This window comes from Schistocerca gregaria, chromosome 4 (assembly GCF_023897955.1).
Source record: "Schistocerca gregaria isolate iqSchGreg1 chromosome 4, iqSchGreg1.2, whole genome shotgun sequence".
NCBI lineage: Eukaryota > Metazoa > Arthropoda > Insecta > Orthoptera > Acrididae > Schistocerca > Schistocerca gregaria.
This window is the reverse complement of record NC_064923.1, coordinates 117,471,997-117,491,854: the sequence shown is the minus strand read 5'-3', so window position 1 is coordinate 117,491,854 and position 19,858 is coordinate 117,471,997.

Genomic DNA, 19,858 nt, shown 5'->3' with positions numbered 1-19,858 from the left:
TGGGTGATGATTTGGCAGAGAAATTAATTTCGAATTAAATTTTTTGTGTCTGGTTAAATGATAATTTCTGCTTTGTCTTTTTTTTAAATCAATTGAATTAATGTGGAGTACAGTACACAAAATGATGGATACACATGTTACTACCTCAAGATGCAGTTGCTGCTTTGACTCAGCAAGTGTAAGTGTTAACAGAGAAGTTTGGGGGAATGAAACGGAGAAAGTTCGAACTTAATCATGAGTTAGAGGCTCGTAAAGAATGTCACAATCAGAGTCACAGGAAAGTAAATCTGGATTGAGACTGCCTTTTGTTCTGTTCAACCTTGCAGTGGTCACACTGATTAATCCCTTCTCAGGTGAGGCAATGGAGGACATGGCAATTTTTGTTAATGATGTTAGGGATGCTGCAGAAGCACATGGGTGGTCAGATGAAGTAACCCTCTTTGTTGCTAATACCTGTTTGGCAGGGGATGCCAAAGCAAATGTTGTCTACTAAGAGACTGAGTATGAGTAATGCGTATGTGTTCCAGGTGTGGACTGCTGGGTTGTGCCAGCAATATCTAAAGTAGAACAGTGTGTGATTTTTTCAGGAGAAATGATGTAAGTTGTCGATGCAACAAGTCTGTGGAAACATTCTTGTATAAAATCTATAAGCTAAATGTAGAGACATATATACAGACCCAGAATGCAGAAGTTAATAGGGTACTGTTACAGGAGGCAGAAAATAGAGTGATGAATGGTTTTTTTTTTTTTTTTTTTTTTTTTTTTTTTTTGTGTGTGTGTGTGTGTGTGTGTGTGTGTGTGTGTGTGTGTGTGTGTGTGTGTGTGTGTGTGTGGTACTGAAATGTCATCACAGAGGACATGGATGGGGAACCTGGAGGACTTAGTCAGCTCTTAGGATTGCAATACTTACAGAGAGGTGCTTATGGCCACAAAACAGAGAGTGGACCACTACGTGTCCGCTTATGAAGTCGAATGTTGCAGATATCATCAGGAGGGGCGTTTAAGTTAGCAGTGTAAGCAATCAGAGTGCTATGTGTGTGGTATAGTGGCATAGGGGGCATTTGAGTGTAGAAGTAGGAAGGATGGAAAGCACCGGGAAGGGAAGCAGCCAGCCTTTAAATGCAAACAGGATTGCTTCAGCCATTGGAATCCAGTTCCGACAGACCATAACATGTCATGAGTTAGAGCACAGACGAAATGCAGCTTAGTAGGTGTAGTTGGTGGCAGGAAACAGATTTTTAGTCGACGTAGGTGCGAATGTGTCCTTTTTCGCTCTGGACCTTGTAGGAAAGAGGAGATGGGACAACCATGCTTCAGTGTGTGCGGTTGGCAATAACAGGGTAGAATTATTGGGTTATGGCAGTACTGGAGTTTATGGTCAGGAAAACTAAGTTCACCGAATGCACGGAGGTGTTGCCATGCTTAGGTGAAGGTTATTCAGTGATTGTTGGGCTAGACTTTTGCAACAAACGTCAGACTAAAATCGATCTTTTGCAATACATAGTGGAACTTAGTGGGACTTTGTTTCAACTGAGTGAAACATTTACAACTGAGACAATGGTGTAAGGTTCACGTGTCATGGAGGTGAGACCAACTAAAGTGCATATGTTTTCAGTAAAGACCAATCAGCAGGATAAAATACCAGCAGTTATGCAAAAGATAGTGTGGGTTTCAGTGGATACCTGTATGCTGAGGGAAACATTACATGTGGTTGAATCACTCTTAAGCTATGAAGAGTTGGATAGTTCATCTTGTTTTATCCACAGGAATTTGACACATGTGAGTGGCGTTAATGGGGAACAGATGCTTCTGGTTAGTGTGAATAATTTTGGTGGAGGTGACATGACTACATTAGAGGGTGCAATAATAGCCATTCCGGAAGTATTGAAAAATGAGGACTTCAATATGTCATGCACAGAGGAAAGCCACAAGTAAACCATCAGTACAGAAATGTTACGAGGGAAAGTACGTCATTTGAAGGGCTGTGATCAAACGGCCATGGAGAACTTGTTGTTGATGTTTAGTGATTTGTTTTGTGTGAACAGATATTTGCTGGTGACCCTGCTGATGCAACATCACATTTCAACAAGGGATAGCGCACCAATTTATAGGAAGCCATACAATATAACAAAGCAGCTGCAACAGTTGGTAGGAGAATTTATTGTACAACAACTAAAGGATGGGATCATAGAACCAAGTGATAGTCCCTGGAACACAAATATTGTTGTCATGCTGAAGAAATCGATGGATGGGACACAGAAATACAAATTTTGCTGTGACTACATATATCTAAATGTGTGAACCATTTCGGATAATTATCCAACTCCAAACGTCATGGAAACTTTGGGTAATCTTGGTCAGTGTTGGTTTTCTACAACTATGGACCTCAGGAGCAGATACCATCAATTGGAGTGGTACATGGAGATAGGCTGTTGCAACAGGACATTCTGATCACAAACACATGCTATTTGAACTAAAGAACACACTGGCAACTTGTCAGCAGTTTTTAGATTGGTCTATCTTGATGACGCAATTGTCTATTACAGGATTTACCAGAGCATATGAGATGGTTGGAGGATGTCTTTAATAGACTGTGATAGACACGTTTTATGTTAAGTGTGGGTAAGTGCCATTTTGCACAAACTAAGATAAACTATCTGGGGCAGTTGATTAGTGAACATACAATGCAAACTGATCCTCATTTTACAGACAAGGTTCAAAATTATCCAATACCACAAACAACTAAGCAGGTACAGTTGGTCCATTGGCCTATGTAATTATTATAGACGGTTTGTGAAGGACTTTGCGAAAATAGCCAGACACTTGAACGAACTACTGAAGAAGCGGACAAAACTCCATTACACAGGGATATCGGTAAGCACTTGAAAAATTGAAAGAAATATTAGTTTCAGATCCAGTATTGGTTTTTCCAGATTTCAAGAAAGGGCTTTTCCTTTCGCTTCAAATGATATAGTCGCTTGTGTTTTGGGACAGATTATAAGGTGGTCAGGAACATCCGGGAGCTTACACTTCAAGACAGTTAAGCAAGGTTGAGCATAATTACTCAACTCTGGAGAAAGATATGTTGTTGGTCATATATGGTTGGTGGTCATATATGGTACTACATATTTTCGATGTCATCTGTATGATAGGAAGCTTAAGGTCATGTCCGACCTTGCCTCATTGTAATGATTACGTAGTTGGAAATATCCATAAAGTAGATTAACTTGTGGGCACTTTAGCTTGGTGAATTCGAGTACGAGGTAACCCATTAAGCTAGGAAGATCAAATGCAAATGCAGATTTGATAAGTTGTGGAGCAGCAATGTTAAGTATGCTATGACAGAGTGTTGAAGAGTGGCAGCAGTCGCAGGAAGTGGATGAGGAGTGGCAGGCATTTAAGTCACAGTCATACTTTGTTATACATGAGGGTTTGTTTTGTGGAGTGATGAGGTGTGGACCACGTGCTGTGTTTGCAGAGCATTCTCAGAAGGAAGTGTTGCAACATGCTCCCATCCATATATTGTAAGGTGACGGCAGGTGATATGTAATGGACAGATGTGTAGCAGAGTAGTTTTGGTGGAGGAACAGGAATCATGATGTGCAGCAGTATGTTAAGGACTGTGTGCCACGCACACAGAAGGCCAACATAACCACTGAAAAGGTTATTAGAGGTGCCTAGTCCATTTTCTGTGGTAGGGTTGGAGGTCTTTGAGTCACTTAATAAAACACCTGCATGAAATAGAGAGGTTCTCATGATCATTGATAATTTTTCTTGATTTTCAGCAGATCAACAGGCTAATACTGTAAACAACTGTATATTAAAGTTTGGTGGCTTGAGACCATAATTATGGACCAGGGTATGAATTTAGTCTACGATATAATGAAGCACACTATGGCGCATGTTGCTACAGAAGTTACATATGAGTCCATTTTGTCCTCAGACCAATGGGAGAACTGAATGTGTACACAAGACTGTTGCAAATATGTTGAGCTGTTATGTACATTCCAGGCATGACGATAGAGATGACTATTTACCTTGCGTATAGTGTACCTATAATTTGAAAGTTCATACTGCAATGGGCTTGTCACCATTTGAGGTTGTGTACCATAGGAAAATGATGTTTTAATTCCTAAATTAGGACTGGATGGTGAGTCAGTGAGGAAGTTTGGAGGAATGTACAAAACATGAAGGTGCTAGAATACCAGGAACAAACAAATAGATGCAAGGGCAGATTGCCACTATACTGCATGGGGCAGTTGGTAATGGTCTCTAATCCCCATATGTCAAAGCGTAAAACGAATAAATTTTTAACAAAGTACCAGGGACCACATGAAGTCAAGGAAATGACCTCACCAATCATTGTGAAGATACAGTTCCCCACAAAGATGTCTCTTATATGCATTAGTTGCATTAAACTGTTCAAACAAATGACATAGGGGATACCATAGTTATTAGCAACCAACCATAAGGTGAAAATTACAAAGGGTGGAAACAAGGAACACGGAATTGGTGAGAATCATAAGGTGCATGATGTGCCATATAAATAAAACAGAAAGAAACTTCCACATGGGAAAAATATATTAAAAACAAAGATTCCAAGACTTACCAAGCGGGAAAGCGCCGGCAGACAGGCACATGAACAAAACACACAAACACACACACAGAATTACGAGCTTTCGCAACTGGCAGTTGCTTCGTCAGGAAGGAAGGAAGGAGAGGGAAAAATGAAAGGATGTGGGTTTTAAGGGAGAGGGTAAGGAGTCATTCCAATCCCGGGAGCGGAAAGACTTCCCTTAGGGGAAAAAAAGGACAGGTGTACACTCGCACACACACACACACACACACACACACACACACACACACACACACATATCCATCCGCACATACACAGACACAAGCAGCAAGGTGTACACTCGCACACACACACACACACACATATATGTGTGTGTGTGTGTGTGCGAGTGTACACCTGTCCTTTTTTTCCCCTAAGGGAAGTCTTTCCGCTCCCGGGATTGGAATGACTCCTTACCCTCTCCCTTAAAACCCACATCCTTTCATTTTTCCCTCTCCTTCCCTCTTTCCTGACGAAGCAACTGCCAGTTGCGAAAGCTCGTAATTCTGTGTGTGTGTTTGTGTGTTTTGTTCATGTGCCTGTCTGCCGGCGCTTTCCCACTTGGTAAGTCTTGGAATCTTTGTTTTTAAATATATATATATATTCCAAGACTTACCAAGCGGGAAAGCGTCGGTAGACAGGCACAATAAATAAAGCACACAAACACACACACAGAATTTCTAGCTTTCGCAACCGACAGTTGCTTCTTCAGGAAAGAGGGAAGGAGAGGGAAAGACGAAAGGATGTGGGTTTTAAGGGAGAGGGTAAGGAGTCATTCCAACCCCGGGAGCGGAAAGACTTACCTTAGGGGGGAAAAGGACAGGTGTACACTCGCACACACACACACACATATCCATCCGCACATACACAGACACAAGCAGACCTTCGGCCTTTACAAATGTCTGCTTGTGTCTGTGTATGTGCGGATGGATCAGAAGATGGGAAGGGGTGATAGAGTAATTTTGTTTTCTGGGTGTCGAATATGCCAAGGACATCCTGAGGAATAAGGATGGCCCTGCTGTTTCTGTACACCTACAAGAGTGAGGCAGGTGAGATAACAGTTGTTCAGGCTCTAGAATTGCGTGTTATATTGCCAAGACAACCAGATGTATAGCTTACTAGTCATAAATGGACACTAGAAACAACAGTGAGGATTTGGGGCATTGGAGGAGAGGTGCATAGGTTAGTGGATGCCTTTTTGGAATTATATAAGGAGGCACAGGGGAGTAATTTATTTAGGGAGATAAAGGGAGAGTACCAGAAGTTGCAACCCACTTACAGTAAATTAAGGATGCAGTTATCAAAGTTGGTGGATGTTATTCCTTAAGCTAGGAGTCAGTGGAAGAGGAGCTGGGTAAATGCTAGAAAAAAATTGTTAAAGACAATTTTCAGAACAGCAGACAAAGAGGAAGTACAAGAGTTATATAGCACAGTTGTTCAGGTTCAGCATATGGCAAGTTCTATGAAGAAGCATGACACGGAGTGGCACACAATGTGGTTATTGAACTCAGACAAGGGCTCTTGCATAACATGAGACTAGTATAGGAATTAGCAGCAGAGCTTAGCCAGTGTGCTAACGAAACAAGGGAGGAGCTGAATAGTGTTATGGAGAAAATGCAGAAGCAAGGGGAGTGCGCTCGACAATGAACTGAATGTAGTGAGGCTGCTGCATTGGCTGGCAGACCAACTTGGGGATGCCAGGAGTGAGGTGGCAATATTACAGGAGGCAGTGTTGCACGGAGTGAACAGGCAGTTTAGTGTGGTGGGACTGCAGCTGGCAGAAAGGCACTTTCCTATGGAGTTACAGCATATAGCCAAAGTGTCGCTGGAGAATCTGGAACTGTTTTTCCATATAACTAGGGTGGAGGTAGAAACAGATGGAGCCAGGATGTATATAGCAATCTGCGTATATGTTGCAGGAAAAATTTTGGAGTTTCACTGCCACAGCATTCTCCCGTATTCAGTGAAATGGGGGATATTGGGTAAGTGGGGGCAGGCTTACATTGTAATATCATGATCAGAGTTGCAAAGCTTTGTACTAGGGAAGGTTGTGATTTGTCTGGGTGGCCAAGTACAGACTGATATGCGGACATGTTAATTTAGTTGTTTCTGGGGGAAGTAAATGGGGATGAGTTGTGGGAAGGAGCTTCTGCCAGCCCAAATGTACTTCCAGAGGATGGGTACACATTGGTTGTACTCTGTATTCATGCCAGGAACTATATAGTTGAGGCAGACTGGCAGGGTTGAGAAAACTTGATCTTTGGAAAGCAGAATGATCATTAATGGCATGACTTGTGAGGTAGTTGGAATGGATTTTCATCTTCAGAGAACATGTACAGGCTCAACTGTTATGACATTGTTACCGGATACATTGTATTGAAGGATCTCTGAAATTATTACCCATTCAAAAATTAACAAATTTAAATAACACACTCAATTCAGAGCTTTTGAAGCCTTGTTGTATATATAGTTAGCCTTTTGACGACTCGCTATTAGTGAAGAATGTCGTTGTTGCGGTCTTCAGTCCTGAGACTGGTTGGATGCAGCTCTCCATGCTACTCTATCCTCTGCAAGCTTCTTCATCTCCCAGTACCTACTGCAGCAGCCTACATCCTTCTGAATCTGCTTAGTGTATTCATCTCTTGGTCTCCCTCTACGATTTTTACCCTCCACGCTGCCCTCCAATACTTAATTGGTGATCCGTCGATGTCTCAGAACATGTCCTACCAACCGATCCCTTCTTCTGGTCAAGTTGTGCCACAAACTCCTCTTCTCCCCAATTCTATTCAATACCTCCTCATTAGTTATGTGATCTACCCATCTAATCTTCAGCATTCTTCTGTAGCACCACATTTCGAAAGCTACTATTCTCTTCTTGTCGAAACTATTTATTGTCCACCTTTCACTTCCATACATGGCTACACGCCATACAAATACTTTCAGAAATGACTACCTGACATTTAAATCTATACTTGATGTTAACAAATTTTTCTTCTTCAGAAATGCTTTCCTTGCCACTGGCAGTCTACATTTTATATCCTCTCTACTTCGACCATCATCAGTTATTTTGTTCCCCAAATAGCAAAACTCCTTTACTACTTTAAGTGTCTCATTTCCTAATCTAATTCCTTCAGCATAACCTGACTTAATTCAACTACATTCCATTATCCTCGTTTTGCTTTTGTTGATGGTCATCTTATACCCTCCTTTCAAGACATTGTCCATTCCGTTCATCTGCTCTTCCAAGTCCTTTGCTGTCTCTGACAGAATTACAATGTCATCGGCGAACCTCAAAGCTTTTATTTCTTCTCCATGGATTTTAATACCTACTCCGAACTTTTCTTTTGTTTCCTTTATTGCTTGATGAATATACAGATTGAATAACATCGGGGATAGGCCACAACCCTGTCTCACTCCCTTCCCAACCACTGCTTCCCTTTCATAACCCTCGACTCTTATAACTGCCATCTGCTTTCTGTACAAATTGTAAATAGCCTTTCGCTCTTTGTATTTTACCCCTGCCACCTTCAGAATTGGAAAGGGAGTATTCCAGTCAACATTGTCAAAAGCTTTCTCTAAGTCTACAAATGCTAGAAACGTAGGTTTGCCTTTCCTTAATCTTTCTTCTAAGATAAGTCGTAGGGTCAGTATTGCCTCACGTGTTCCCACACTTTTACGGAATCCAAACTGATCTTCCCCGAGGTCAGCTTCTACCAGTTTTTCCATTCGTCTGTACAGAATTTGAGTTTGTATTTTGCAGCTATGATTTATTAAACTGATAGTTCGGTAATTTTCACATCTGTCAACACCTGCTTTCTTTGGGATTGGAATTATTATATTCTTCTTGAAGTCTGGAGGAATTTCGCCTGTCTCATACATCTTGCTCACCAGCTGGTAGAGTTTTGTCATGACTGGCTCTCCCAAAGCCGTCAGTAGTTCTAATGGAATGTTGTCTACTCCGGGGGCCTTGTTTCGACTCAGGTCTTTCAGTGCTCTGTCAAACTCTTCACGCAGTATCATATCTCCCATTTCATCTTCATTTACCTCCTCTTCCATTTCCATAATATTGTCCTCAAGTACATCGCCCTTGTATAGATCCTCTATATACTCCTTCCACCTTTCTGCTTTCCCTTCTTTGCTTAGAACTGGGTTTCCAGCAAAGCTCTTGATATTCATGCAAGTGTTTCTCCTTTCTCCAAAGGTCTCTTTAATTTTCCTGTAGGCAGTATTTATCTTACCCCTAGTGAGATAAGCCTCTACATCCTTACATTTGTCCTATAGCCATCCCTGCTTAGCCATTTTGCACTTCCTGTCGATATCATTTTTGAGATGTTTGTATTCCTTTTTTGCCTGCTTGATTTACTGCAATTTTATATTTCCTCCTTTCATCAATTAAATTCAATATTTCTTCAGTTACGCAAGGGTTTCTACTAGCCCTCGTCTTTTTACCTATTTGATCCTCTGCTACCTTCACTATTTCATCCCTCAAAGCTATCCATTCTTCTTCTACTGTATTTCTTTCCCCCATTCGTGTCAATTGTTCCCTTATGCTCTCCCTGAAACTCTGTACAACCTCTGTTTCTTTCAGTTTATCCAGGTCCCATCTCCTTAAATTCCCACCTTTTTGCAGTTTCTTCAGTTTTAATCTACAGTTCATAACCAATAGATTGTGGTCACAGTCCACATCTGCCCCTGGAAATGTCTTACAATTTAAAACCTGGTTCCTAAATCTTTGTCTTACCATTATATAATCCCAGCAAGGGGGGATTTCAATGGAACAAATGTTGCAGCATGTAAACCATTTCTGGGAAGAATAGGAGCACAAAGTATCAGTGGTGAGCATATTGGCCACCAGTTGTGGCACATTCCTCCCCAGAGGGCCCACAGTCCTTTTATGGGTACGTGTGTGGTGCGCGGGGGGCCCCGAGCTATTGCAGTCTCCTTTCCAGGTTGCATTCCTATCCCTGTTCCTGTCCCTCCCTATACTTGCTCCTTTCTCCCTGCCCCCTCTTTACCCTCTTACTGGACTTCTTTATGTCGCCCTGGCTATCCTCCTTTCTTTGTTTTGGTCTGTGCTATTGTTTACTTTGCTGTTTCCATCTCCTTTTCTGTGTTTTTGGTCCCACTGAGGTTTGACCTCCATTCCAAAATTTTCCATTCAGTGTGAGCCATTTGGGGATGAACTCCCTGCCTAGCTTCCATGGTGCAGGTTCCTCTCCCGCAGACGCCTTGCACATGAAGTGACAAAAGCTTCACCATCCTGGCCATTCAGTGACCATCTCTAAGAGTGGTAGCAGATGTGACATTCCTTCCCCTGATCCTTCGATCTTCCCCTCTCTGGCCACCCCCTGGGAGGAGGGGCAAGCTCGCTGGCTTGGGTTGAAACTTTTCCCTCAGTACCTGGTTTGTACCAGGACGGATGGCAGAAGTTTTGCCGCAACCAAGCCTTTTATTTTACGTGGAGCCAATTGAAGATAAGTATGGCGAAGTGGACTCAATGGGTAAAATGCGGTCCAGTGCTTTGCTCCTCAAGACATCCTCTGCTGCCCAATCTGACGCCCTGCGTGCTTGTGACCGTCTCGGTGATGTTCCAGTCTCCATCGCGCCCCACCAGTCTTTGGACTCAGTACAGGGCATTATTTTCTACCAAGATCTTCTTCTGCAAACTGACGAGGAGCTCCGTGCTAACCTCGAGCGGCAAGGGTTCATTTTATCCGCCATATGTAGTGAGGCCCTCCAAACAATCGTACCGCTATGGGCGCCATTATCCTGGCCTTCGAGGGGGATGTCCTCCCAGAGAAGGTCAAGGTAATGGTGTAACGGAGTGATGTAAAACCTTATATTCCACCACTGATGAGATGCTTTCAATGCTTACTGTTCATACACATGTCTTCGCGCTGCACCACAAATCCTCTCTGCGGTGACTGTGAGCGCTCCCTCCATGAGGGGAGTGCCTGTGCTCCCCTGCCAATGTGTGTAAATTGTCATGGAGAGCAACCTCCATGCTCGCCTGAATGCCCGGTGTTTGTGAAAGAAAGGAGGATTCAAGAGTACAAAACCTTAGATGTGAGGGCAGGTTGTGAATTATGCTTGGGTAGCTCTGTTGGTGGAACACTTGCCCGTGAAAGGCAAAGGTCTAAGTTCGAGTCTCGGTCTGGCACACAGTTTTAATTTGCCAGGAAGTTTTAATATCAGCACACACTCCACTGTAGAGTGAAAATCTCATTCTGAATGATATGCTGTCACTCAGCCAACTTATGCATCACGCTTGTCCATTCCTACGCCACTCTTAATCCCAACCCCTGCCCAGAAGACTCATATCTGTGGCTGAGCCCAGATGTGAGCCCTGCCTGATTCACCAACCCAGCACATTCTACTCTAGTAATGTCATACAATTACCTTATCCCACAAGAGGAAAGGACACCTGTAAAAGAAAACACATCATATACCAGCTCCGCTGCAATTTCTGCACAGCTTTGCATGTGGTCATGACCACCAACAACCTGTCACCAGAATGAGTGGCCACCATCAAACTGTGGCCAAGAGCAGAGTAGTGGAATACACTGCTGGGCACAACATGCTCGAGTCAATAATGGGTTCACAACCCACTCCCTCTGGCTCTTTCTCACAAGCACCAGCTTTTCTGAACAATGCAAATTGGTTTATCCTTGCAACTCATCATTTATTCCCATAGTCCCCCTGGCCTCATTCTCCACTAATAAACAACCCCACATCCTCTAACCAACAGTCTCCCTTTTCTCATCATGTACGCCTGCCACAATTACATCTTTATATCATCATCATGTGTCATATGAACTTACTCCCCCCCCCATCAACCATGGACCTTGCCGTTGGTGGGGAGGCTTGCGTGCCTCAGCGATGCAGATGGCCGTACCGTAGGTGCAACCACAACGGAGGGGTATCTGTTGAGAGGCCAGACAAACATGTGGTTCCTGAAGAGGGGCAGCAGCCTTTTCAGTAGTTGCAGGGGCAACAGTCTGGATGATTGACTGATCTCACCTAGCAACATTAACCAAAATGGCCTTGCTGTGTTGGTACTGCGAACGGCTGAAAGCAAGGGGAAACTACAGCCGTAATTTTTCCCGAGGACATGCAGCTTTACTGTATGATTAAATGATGATAACGTCCTCTTGGGTAAAATATTCCGGAGGTAAAATAGTCCCCCATTCGGATCTCCGGACGTCGTTATCAGGAGAAAGAAAACTGGCGTTCTATGGATTGGAGCGGGGAATGTCAGATCCCTTAATCAGGCCGGTAGGTTAGAAAATTTAAAAAGGGAAATGGATAGGTTAAAGTTAGATATAGTGGGAATTAGTGAAGTTCGGTGGCAGGAGGAACAAGACTTTTGGTCAGGTGAATACAGGGTTATAAATACAAAATAAAATAGGGGTAATGCAGGAGTAGGTTTAATAATGAATAAAAAAATAGGAGTGCGGGTAAGCTACTACAAACAGCATAGTGAACGCATTATTGTGGCCAAGATAGACACAAAGCCCATGCCTACTACAGTAGTACAAGTTTATATGCCAACTAGCTCTGCAGATGATGAAGAAATTGATGAAATGTATGATGAGATAAAAGAAATTATTCATGTAGTGAAGGGAGACGAAAATTTAATAGTCATGGGTGACTGGAATTCGTCAGTAGGAAAAGGGAGAGAAGGAAACATAGTAGGTGATTATGGATTGGGGCTAAGAAATGAAAGAGGAAGCCGTCTGGTAGAATTTTGCACAGAGCATAACTTACACTTGGTTCAAGAATCATAAAAGAAGGTTGTATACATGGAAGAATCCTGGAGATACTAAAAGGTATCAGATAGATTATATAATGGTAAGACAGAGATTTAGGAATCAGGTTTTAAATTGTAGGACATTTCCAGGGGCAGATGTGGACTCTGACAACAATCTATTGGTTATGACCTGTAGGTTAAAACTGAAGAAACTGCAAAAAGGTGGGAATTTAAGGACATGGGATCTGGATAAGTTGAAAGAACCAGAGGTTGTACAGAGTTTCAAGGAGAGCATAAGGGAACAATTGACAGCAATGGGGGAAAGAAACACAGTAGAAGAAGAATGGGTAGCTCTGAGGGATGAAGTAGTGAAGACAGCAGAGGATAAAGTAGGTAAAAAGACGAGGGCTGCTAGAAATCCTTGGGTAACAGAAGAAATATTGAATTTAATTGATGAAAGGAGAAAATATAAAAATGCAGTAAATGAAGCAGGCAAAAAGGAATACAAACGTCTCAAAAATGAGATCGACAGGAAGTGCAAAATGGCTAAGCAGGGATGGCTAGAGGACAAATGTAAGGATGTAGAAGCTTATCTCACTAGGGGTAAGATAGATACTGCCTACAGGAAAATTAAAGAGACCTTTGGAGAGAAGAGAACCACGTGTATGAATATCAAGAGCTCAGATGGCAACCCAGTTCTAAGCAAAGAAAGGAAGGCAGAAAGGTGGAAGGAGTATATAGAAGGTTTATACAAGGGCGATGTACTTGAGGACAATATTATGGAAATGGAAGAGGATGTAGATGAAGACGAAATGGGAGGTAAGATACTGCGTGAAGAGTTTGACAGAGCACTGAAAGACCTGAGTCGAAACAAGGCCCCCGGAGTAGACAACATTCCATTAGAACTACTGACGGCCTTGGGAGAGCCAGTCATGACAAAACTCTACCAGCTGGTGAGCAAGATGTATGAGACAGGTGAAACACACTCAGACTTCACGAAGAATATAATAATTCCAATCCCAAAGAAAGCAGGTGCTGACAGATGTGAAAATTACCGAACTATCAGTTTAATAAGTCACAGCTGCAAAATACTAACGCGAATTCTTTACAGACAAATGGAAAAACTGGTAGATGCGGACATCGGGGAGGATCAGTTTGGATTCCGTAGAAATGTTGGAACACCTGAGGCAATACTGACCTTACGACTTATCTTAGAAGAAAGATTAAGAAAAGGCAAACCTACATTTCTAGCATTTGTAGACTTAGAGAAAGCTTTTGTCAATGTTGACTGGAATACTCTCTTTCCAATTCTAAAGTTGGCAGGGGTAAAATACAGGAGCGAAAGGCTATTTACAATTTGTTCAGAAACCAAATGGCAGTTATTAGAGTCGAGGGGCATGAAAGGGAAGCAGTGGTTGGGAAAGGAGTGAGACAGGGTTGTAGCCTCTCCCCGATGTTATTCAATCTGTATATTGAGAATCAGTAAAGGAAACAAAAGAAAAATTTGGAGTAGGTATTAAAATTTATGGAGAAGAAGTAAAAACTTTGAGGTTCGCCAATGACATTGTAATTCTGTCAGAGACGGCAAAGGACTTGGAAGAGCAGTTGAACGGAATGGACAGTGTCTTGAAAAGAGGATATAAGATGAACATCAACAAAAGCAAAACAAGGATAATGCAATGTAGTCAAATTAAATCGGGTGATGCTGAGGGAATTAGATTAGGAAATGAGACACTTAAAGTAGTAAAGGAGTTTTGCTATTTAGGAAGTAAAATAACTGATGATGGTCGAAGTAGAGAGGATATAAAATGTAGACTGGCAATGGCAAGGAAAGCGTTTCTGAAGAAGAGAAATTTGTTAACATTGAATATAGATTTATGTATCAGGAAGTCGTTTCTGAAAGTATTTGTTTGGAGTGTAGCCATATATGGAAGTGAAACATGGACGATAACTAGTTTGGACAAGAAGAGAATAGAAGCTTTCGAAATGTGGTGCTACAGAAGAATGCTGAAGATTAGATGGGTAGATCACGTAACTAATGAGGAGGTATTGAATAGGATTGGAGAGAAGAGAAGTTTGTGGCACAACTTGACTAGAAGAAGGGATCGGTTGGTAGGACATGTTTTGAGGCATCAAGGGATCACAAATTTAGCACTGGAGGTCAGTGTGGAGGGTAAAAATCGTAGAGGGAGACTAAGAGATGAATACACTAAGCAGATTCAGAAGGATGTAGGTTGCATTAGGTACTGGGAGATGAAGCAGCTTGCACAGGATAGAGTAGCATGGAGAGCTGCATCAAACCAGTCTCAGGACTGAAGACAACTACAACATCAACATGAACTTACTGGCTCCTGTGTCTGTGTGTTGCATCCCTATATTTCGAAAATGACTGAGGAAGCAGTGTATTGACCATTTGTCCCTTCATAATGCATCAAATAATGCCCATGGCTGAGGATGACATGGTTGTCAGTTGGGCCTGATTATCCCATCCCATCTATGGCCAGAATACAGATCTACTATGTTTCACTTTAGGTGAATGCATCAATTCTGAAACTTGCCATTTCTGACTATCATGCTGTTCAAGTAATAATGGATGCTGAAAATCATTATGTCAGTAAGAAGATGGGAAATAAAAGGCGTCAAAAAGAACTATCCGTGATGACGGTGCCAAAAATTTCAACTGTAGGTTAAAAATCTTACAGTGGTATTAAAAGAACTGCATTTGTCTTGGTGAATTTGCATCAGATGTTTATTATTGCTTCTAATATTCATTTCCAGAGGTGACATTGCTGGTAAACTACTGAAAAAAAAATAATAAAGGAAGTGGATGAATAATGAAGTGATAACAGCAAGAGAAGTATTTAGACTTTCTCAAAGTGCAACACCAAGGACTACAATAATCACATATTATAAGTAGAGTCTGAGAACTATCATAGTTTGTACAAAGATCTGCTCTTAGAAACTAGAAGTAAGTTTAGTTGACCATGCACTGGATAGATATGTATGCATTGGAACAGTTCATAATGGCAGGGATCCTCTACTGTATACAGTGATTGTAAGGATTTTTTAAAAGAAACAGACACTATAGTACAACAAAGCACAGGGCTATAGATAGAGAGATGCTGAATGAAATTCATTTGGCTCTGAGAGAGTAGCAGAATACAGTCGAATGATCTTTCACAGAACCCAAAGACATTATGTTCACATGTAAAGGTTGTTAGTGAGTCAAAGTTAGTGTTCAGACACTTATGGATGAGACAGTAACTGAAACTGAGGGTGGGTGGAGAAGAGATCAAACTATGCAGTCATCTGTCCGTCCAACCTTGGATTAACTAAAACCGATAAAATCCCATATTAGAAGAGGGAACTACAATGTCCATAAAATGATAAACTATTGACGGGGACGGAGGGAAAAGGGTGGAAGAAGAGATGAGGGAAAGAAAGTGTCTAATGACAGGGGCGTGAAGGAAGAAGCACAGGAGACAAGAGAGACACTCAAGACATAACAGATCCCATAAGCAAAGGAGTGGGAAGGCACAGGGCCGGGATGAACCACCAAGCTCAGTTGAAGCCAATCTAGTTTGGGTGATAGGGGGAGCAAGAGGGCCTGCCACACCCTCCACTCACCAATAAGGTGGAAGGTCCCTCCCTTAAATAAAGCTATAAAAACCCCCATCACGAATAAAATGTAAAATGAGATCCACCGCTGAGGCAGTGTCAGCCAACACCAGGGGTAGCGAGTCTGGAAAGCTAAAAGTTCATCGCAGGGTGGCTGCGTTGGGACAGCCAAATAAGATGTGAACCACAGTCAACACTGATCCACAATGACAGAGAGGGCGGTCCTCACAATGGAGGAGTTAACCATGAGTCATCCAAGTATGGATGATCCAGAGCTGGCATAGGACGACAGAGGCCTTACGAGAGGCCTGTAAGGAGGACCGCCAAGGAGCTGTAGAATCCTTAATCGCCCTGAGCTTGTTTGGTGAAGTAAGAGTGTGCCATTCTGCATCCCAAAGGCAAAAACCTGACGACGTACTGCCGAGTGAAGGTCTGTTTCCGGAATGCCAATAGCAAGAGATGGCCCGGTAGTAGCTAATTTAGCCAGTCGATTGGCAAGTTCATTGCCAGGAATTCCAATATGGCCTGGGATCCAAATGAAAACTATTGAGCATCCACGTTGAGCAAGGAGAGAAAGGGAGTCCTGGATAGTGATGACCAACAGGTGATGAGGGAAGCACTGGCCGATAGCATGCAAACCACTCAATGAGTCACTACAGACAGTGAAGGATAGTACTGAGCAGGAACAGATGTGGTCCAGTGTATGCAAGATGGCTACCAATTCTGCAGTAAAAACACTACAGCCATCTGGCAAGGAACGAAGTTCTGTGCTTTGCACATAGGTGTAAGCAAAACCAGTGCAGCCAGCGACAATGAAGCCATCAATATAGATCACTTCTGAACCTTGAAAGGAACTGAGGATACAGGAGAAGTGGTGGCAAAGAGCCATCGGAGGGACAGAATCCTTTGAATCAACTGAGAGATCAAGGCAGAGCTGCGGCTGCGAGATGCACCATGGGGGGGAGGGGTACGCCCATGAGCGGAGAAAAGAGGCAGTAATGGGAATTGCTGGAGCTCAGAAAAGTGCAACTGAATGCAGACAGCCAGAAACGCTTAACTCCACTTTCAATTTTCCTTTACAAAAGAAAACCCAGGACAATTGCTCAAATTTAATCCTATAACCAAAAATATGGATACTATAGTTGGAAGAAAGCACAGGTCATGCCAATCTACAAGAACCAAGTGATCCATGAAATTACTGTCAAATATCCTTGGTATCCATTTGTTGCAGAATCTTGGAACATATTCTGAGTTCAAACATAATTATCTGGCAAGATGTGTACTAAAGTTTGTAAGTAATAGTCAAAGTAGATATGTTATGCACTGGAATATAAATTGTTTAATCACTGATGGTTCACACAAAAAAGCTTTAAAACAGATGAATTGGAAATCATTCTGTCAGAATCACAAATACTAGAGTTGTTTGTTTAAAAGAGCATTGGTTTACTGAGGCAACTATTAAAATTTTAAACAAAGTGGGGAACTTCAGGTTAGCAAGTAGCTTTTTCAGAAGAAACAAGTCACATGGAGGCTCATGTATACTTCTGGATAGTGTTATAAATTATGAAATCAGAAACTGGTTTCATTATTTAAATTAAGAATTCATGTTTCAGATATGCTGTGTAGAGGTGTTGGACTTACCAATAAATCAATATACAAAATCCCAGGAAGGTCAACAACAGAATTATTCTTATCTAAGTTTCAAATTATGCTAGAAGAGCTCTATAGAGAAAAAAGAAAAAACTGGAACAGCTGCTGTTTATAATAATGATACCACATGTGACAGGAGCTAAGCTTCACTGACTTGGTAAAGAAACATGGTTTCAAACTGAATAATATTGAATCCACCAGAAAATAGCCAATCAGCAACCTGTATCGACAATTTTCTACGTAATTATGTGGATTAAGATTACTGTGCACTGTTCATTGGGCTGTCACAGACAGAAAGGAAAACTCATATGAGAAGGAATTTTAGCAGAGAAAACTTGCAGATATTTAGTAATAAGCTAAAAGAGAAAAAAAATTGCATCTTGATCATTGTAAATCAAGTGACGAAAACTTTGTGTAATTCCTAAATAGTTTGACAGGTGTCTTTAATGAAACATTTCCATCAGGACTTTGTAGCAATAAAATGACAAAGTAAAGTGGATTACTCAAGGCATAAAAATTTCCAGTGTAAGGAAAAGGGCCAGCCGGGGTGGCCGAGTGGTTCTAGGTGCTACAGTCTGGAACCACGCAAACGCTACAGTCGCAGGTTCGAATCCTGCCTCAGGCATGGTTGCGTGTGATGTCCTTAGGTTAGTTAGGTTTAAGTAGTTTTAAGTTCTAGGGGACTGATGACTTTAAAAGTTAAGTCCCATAGTGCTCAGAGCCATTTGTAAGGAAAAGGCAACTGCAGAGAATTAAAATAAAACAAAAAATACTGATTTCATTGAATATGTTAGACTCTTTAATACTATATTTAAAAGAGTTGCCAAGGCAGCAAAACAACTGGCAAATAACATGCTAATTTTAAACCATAAAAATAAGAGAAAGGTTGTATGGTCAAACATGAAATCTAAATTAGGTGTTAAAGCCTCTAACAGAGAAATTTGAAAAACTAACATTAAAGAAAAACACAACTGTAGCCCCGCCACAAATAGGAGAGTGCTTTAATGAATTCTTTATAAATGCAGCAAAGTCTGGTGTAAATGTAACAGTTTATTACAATAAAATAAATCCCTTTGACCTAAATTAAAACTCTAAACACTTTACAAAATTTTTGAAAGTTTCTATGAAGGATACAGAAAATGCAATTCTAACATTAAAAAAACAACAAATCTGCAGTTTGGGATGGAATACCTTCCAAAGTTATTAAAAAAATACACAAGAATATTGTTGCAAATCCATTATCTCAAATAATAAATCAATGTTCTGAAGAGGGGCTCTTCAAAAAGGGATCAAGAAATACAATGGGAAATTATTGTCTTATTGTCTTATGCTGTTGCCCACATCCAAAATTTCATTGCAAAATATTCTATTATTCTAAATAATCAATTTGGTTTTCAACAAGAGAAAAACACCATGCATGAAGTGAACAGTTTCACTGAGGAAATACGTACATTATTAGACAAGAGCTATAAGGTGGCAGGAATTTTCTGTGCCCTCGCAATGGTGTTTGATTCTGTAAACCATTTATTGATTATTTACAAGCTTGGAAAGTATGGCATTTGGAGCAGTGTCCTACAATGGCTTAAATCCTACTTATCAAACAGAAAGCAAAAAGTTAGTATCTCTTTAAATGGGGCAAATTATCATTCTGACTGGAACAAAATTGGGGGCAAATGATCATTCTGAATGGAACAAAATACCTCATGGTATTCCACAAGGCTCTATACTACTTCTCTTCTATGTTAATGACTTACCATTAAATATCAGTTCCCTGTCAGTTCTGTTTGTAGATGGTACTTATGTCTTACCTAAAAATCAGAATTGAGTAAAAATTAACAAATCTGTGATCAGTGCGCTCGTCACTTTAGAAACTTGGTTTCAGTGAAATGGGTTGAATCTAAATACATCCAAGACTCAAACGATGCAAATCAAATCCAAACAGTCAAAATGTGAGCAGATTAAGATTTTCACAACAACCAAAATGTAGAAGTTGATACAGTGAAATTCTTAGGTTTAAATCTGGATAAAAATTTGAGCTGGCAGGCACACAAAGAGTATCTAGCAAACAAACTGAGCAACTTTACATCTGCACTGCAAATATTATCAACTCCAGGCTACTTTGAACCATAATTAGGTATGGTACTGTTTTTTTTTTTTGGGGGGGGGGGGGGGTGACTTAACAAACATAGTGTGGATACTAAAAATACAGAAAAAAATCATTCGAA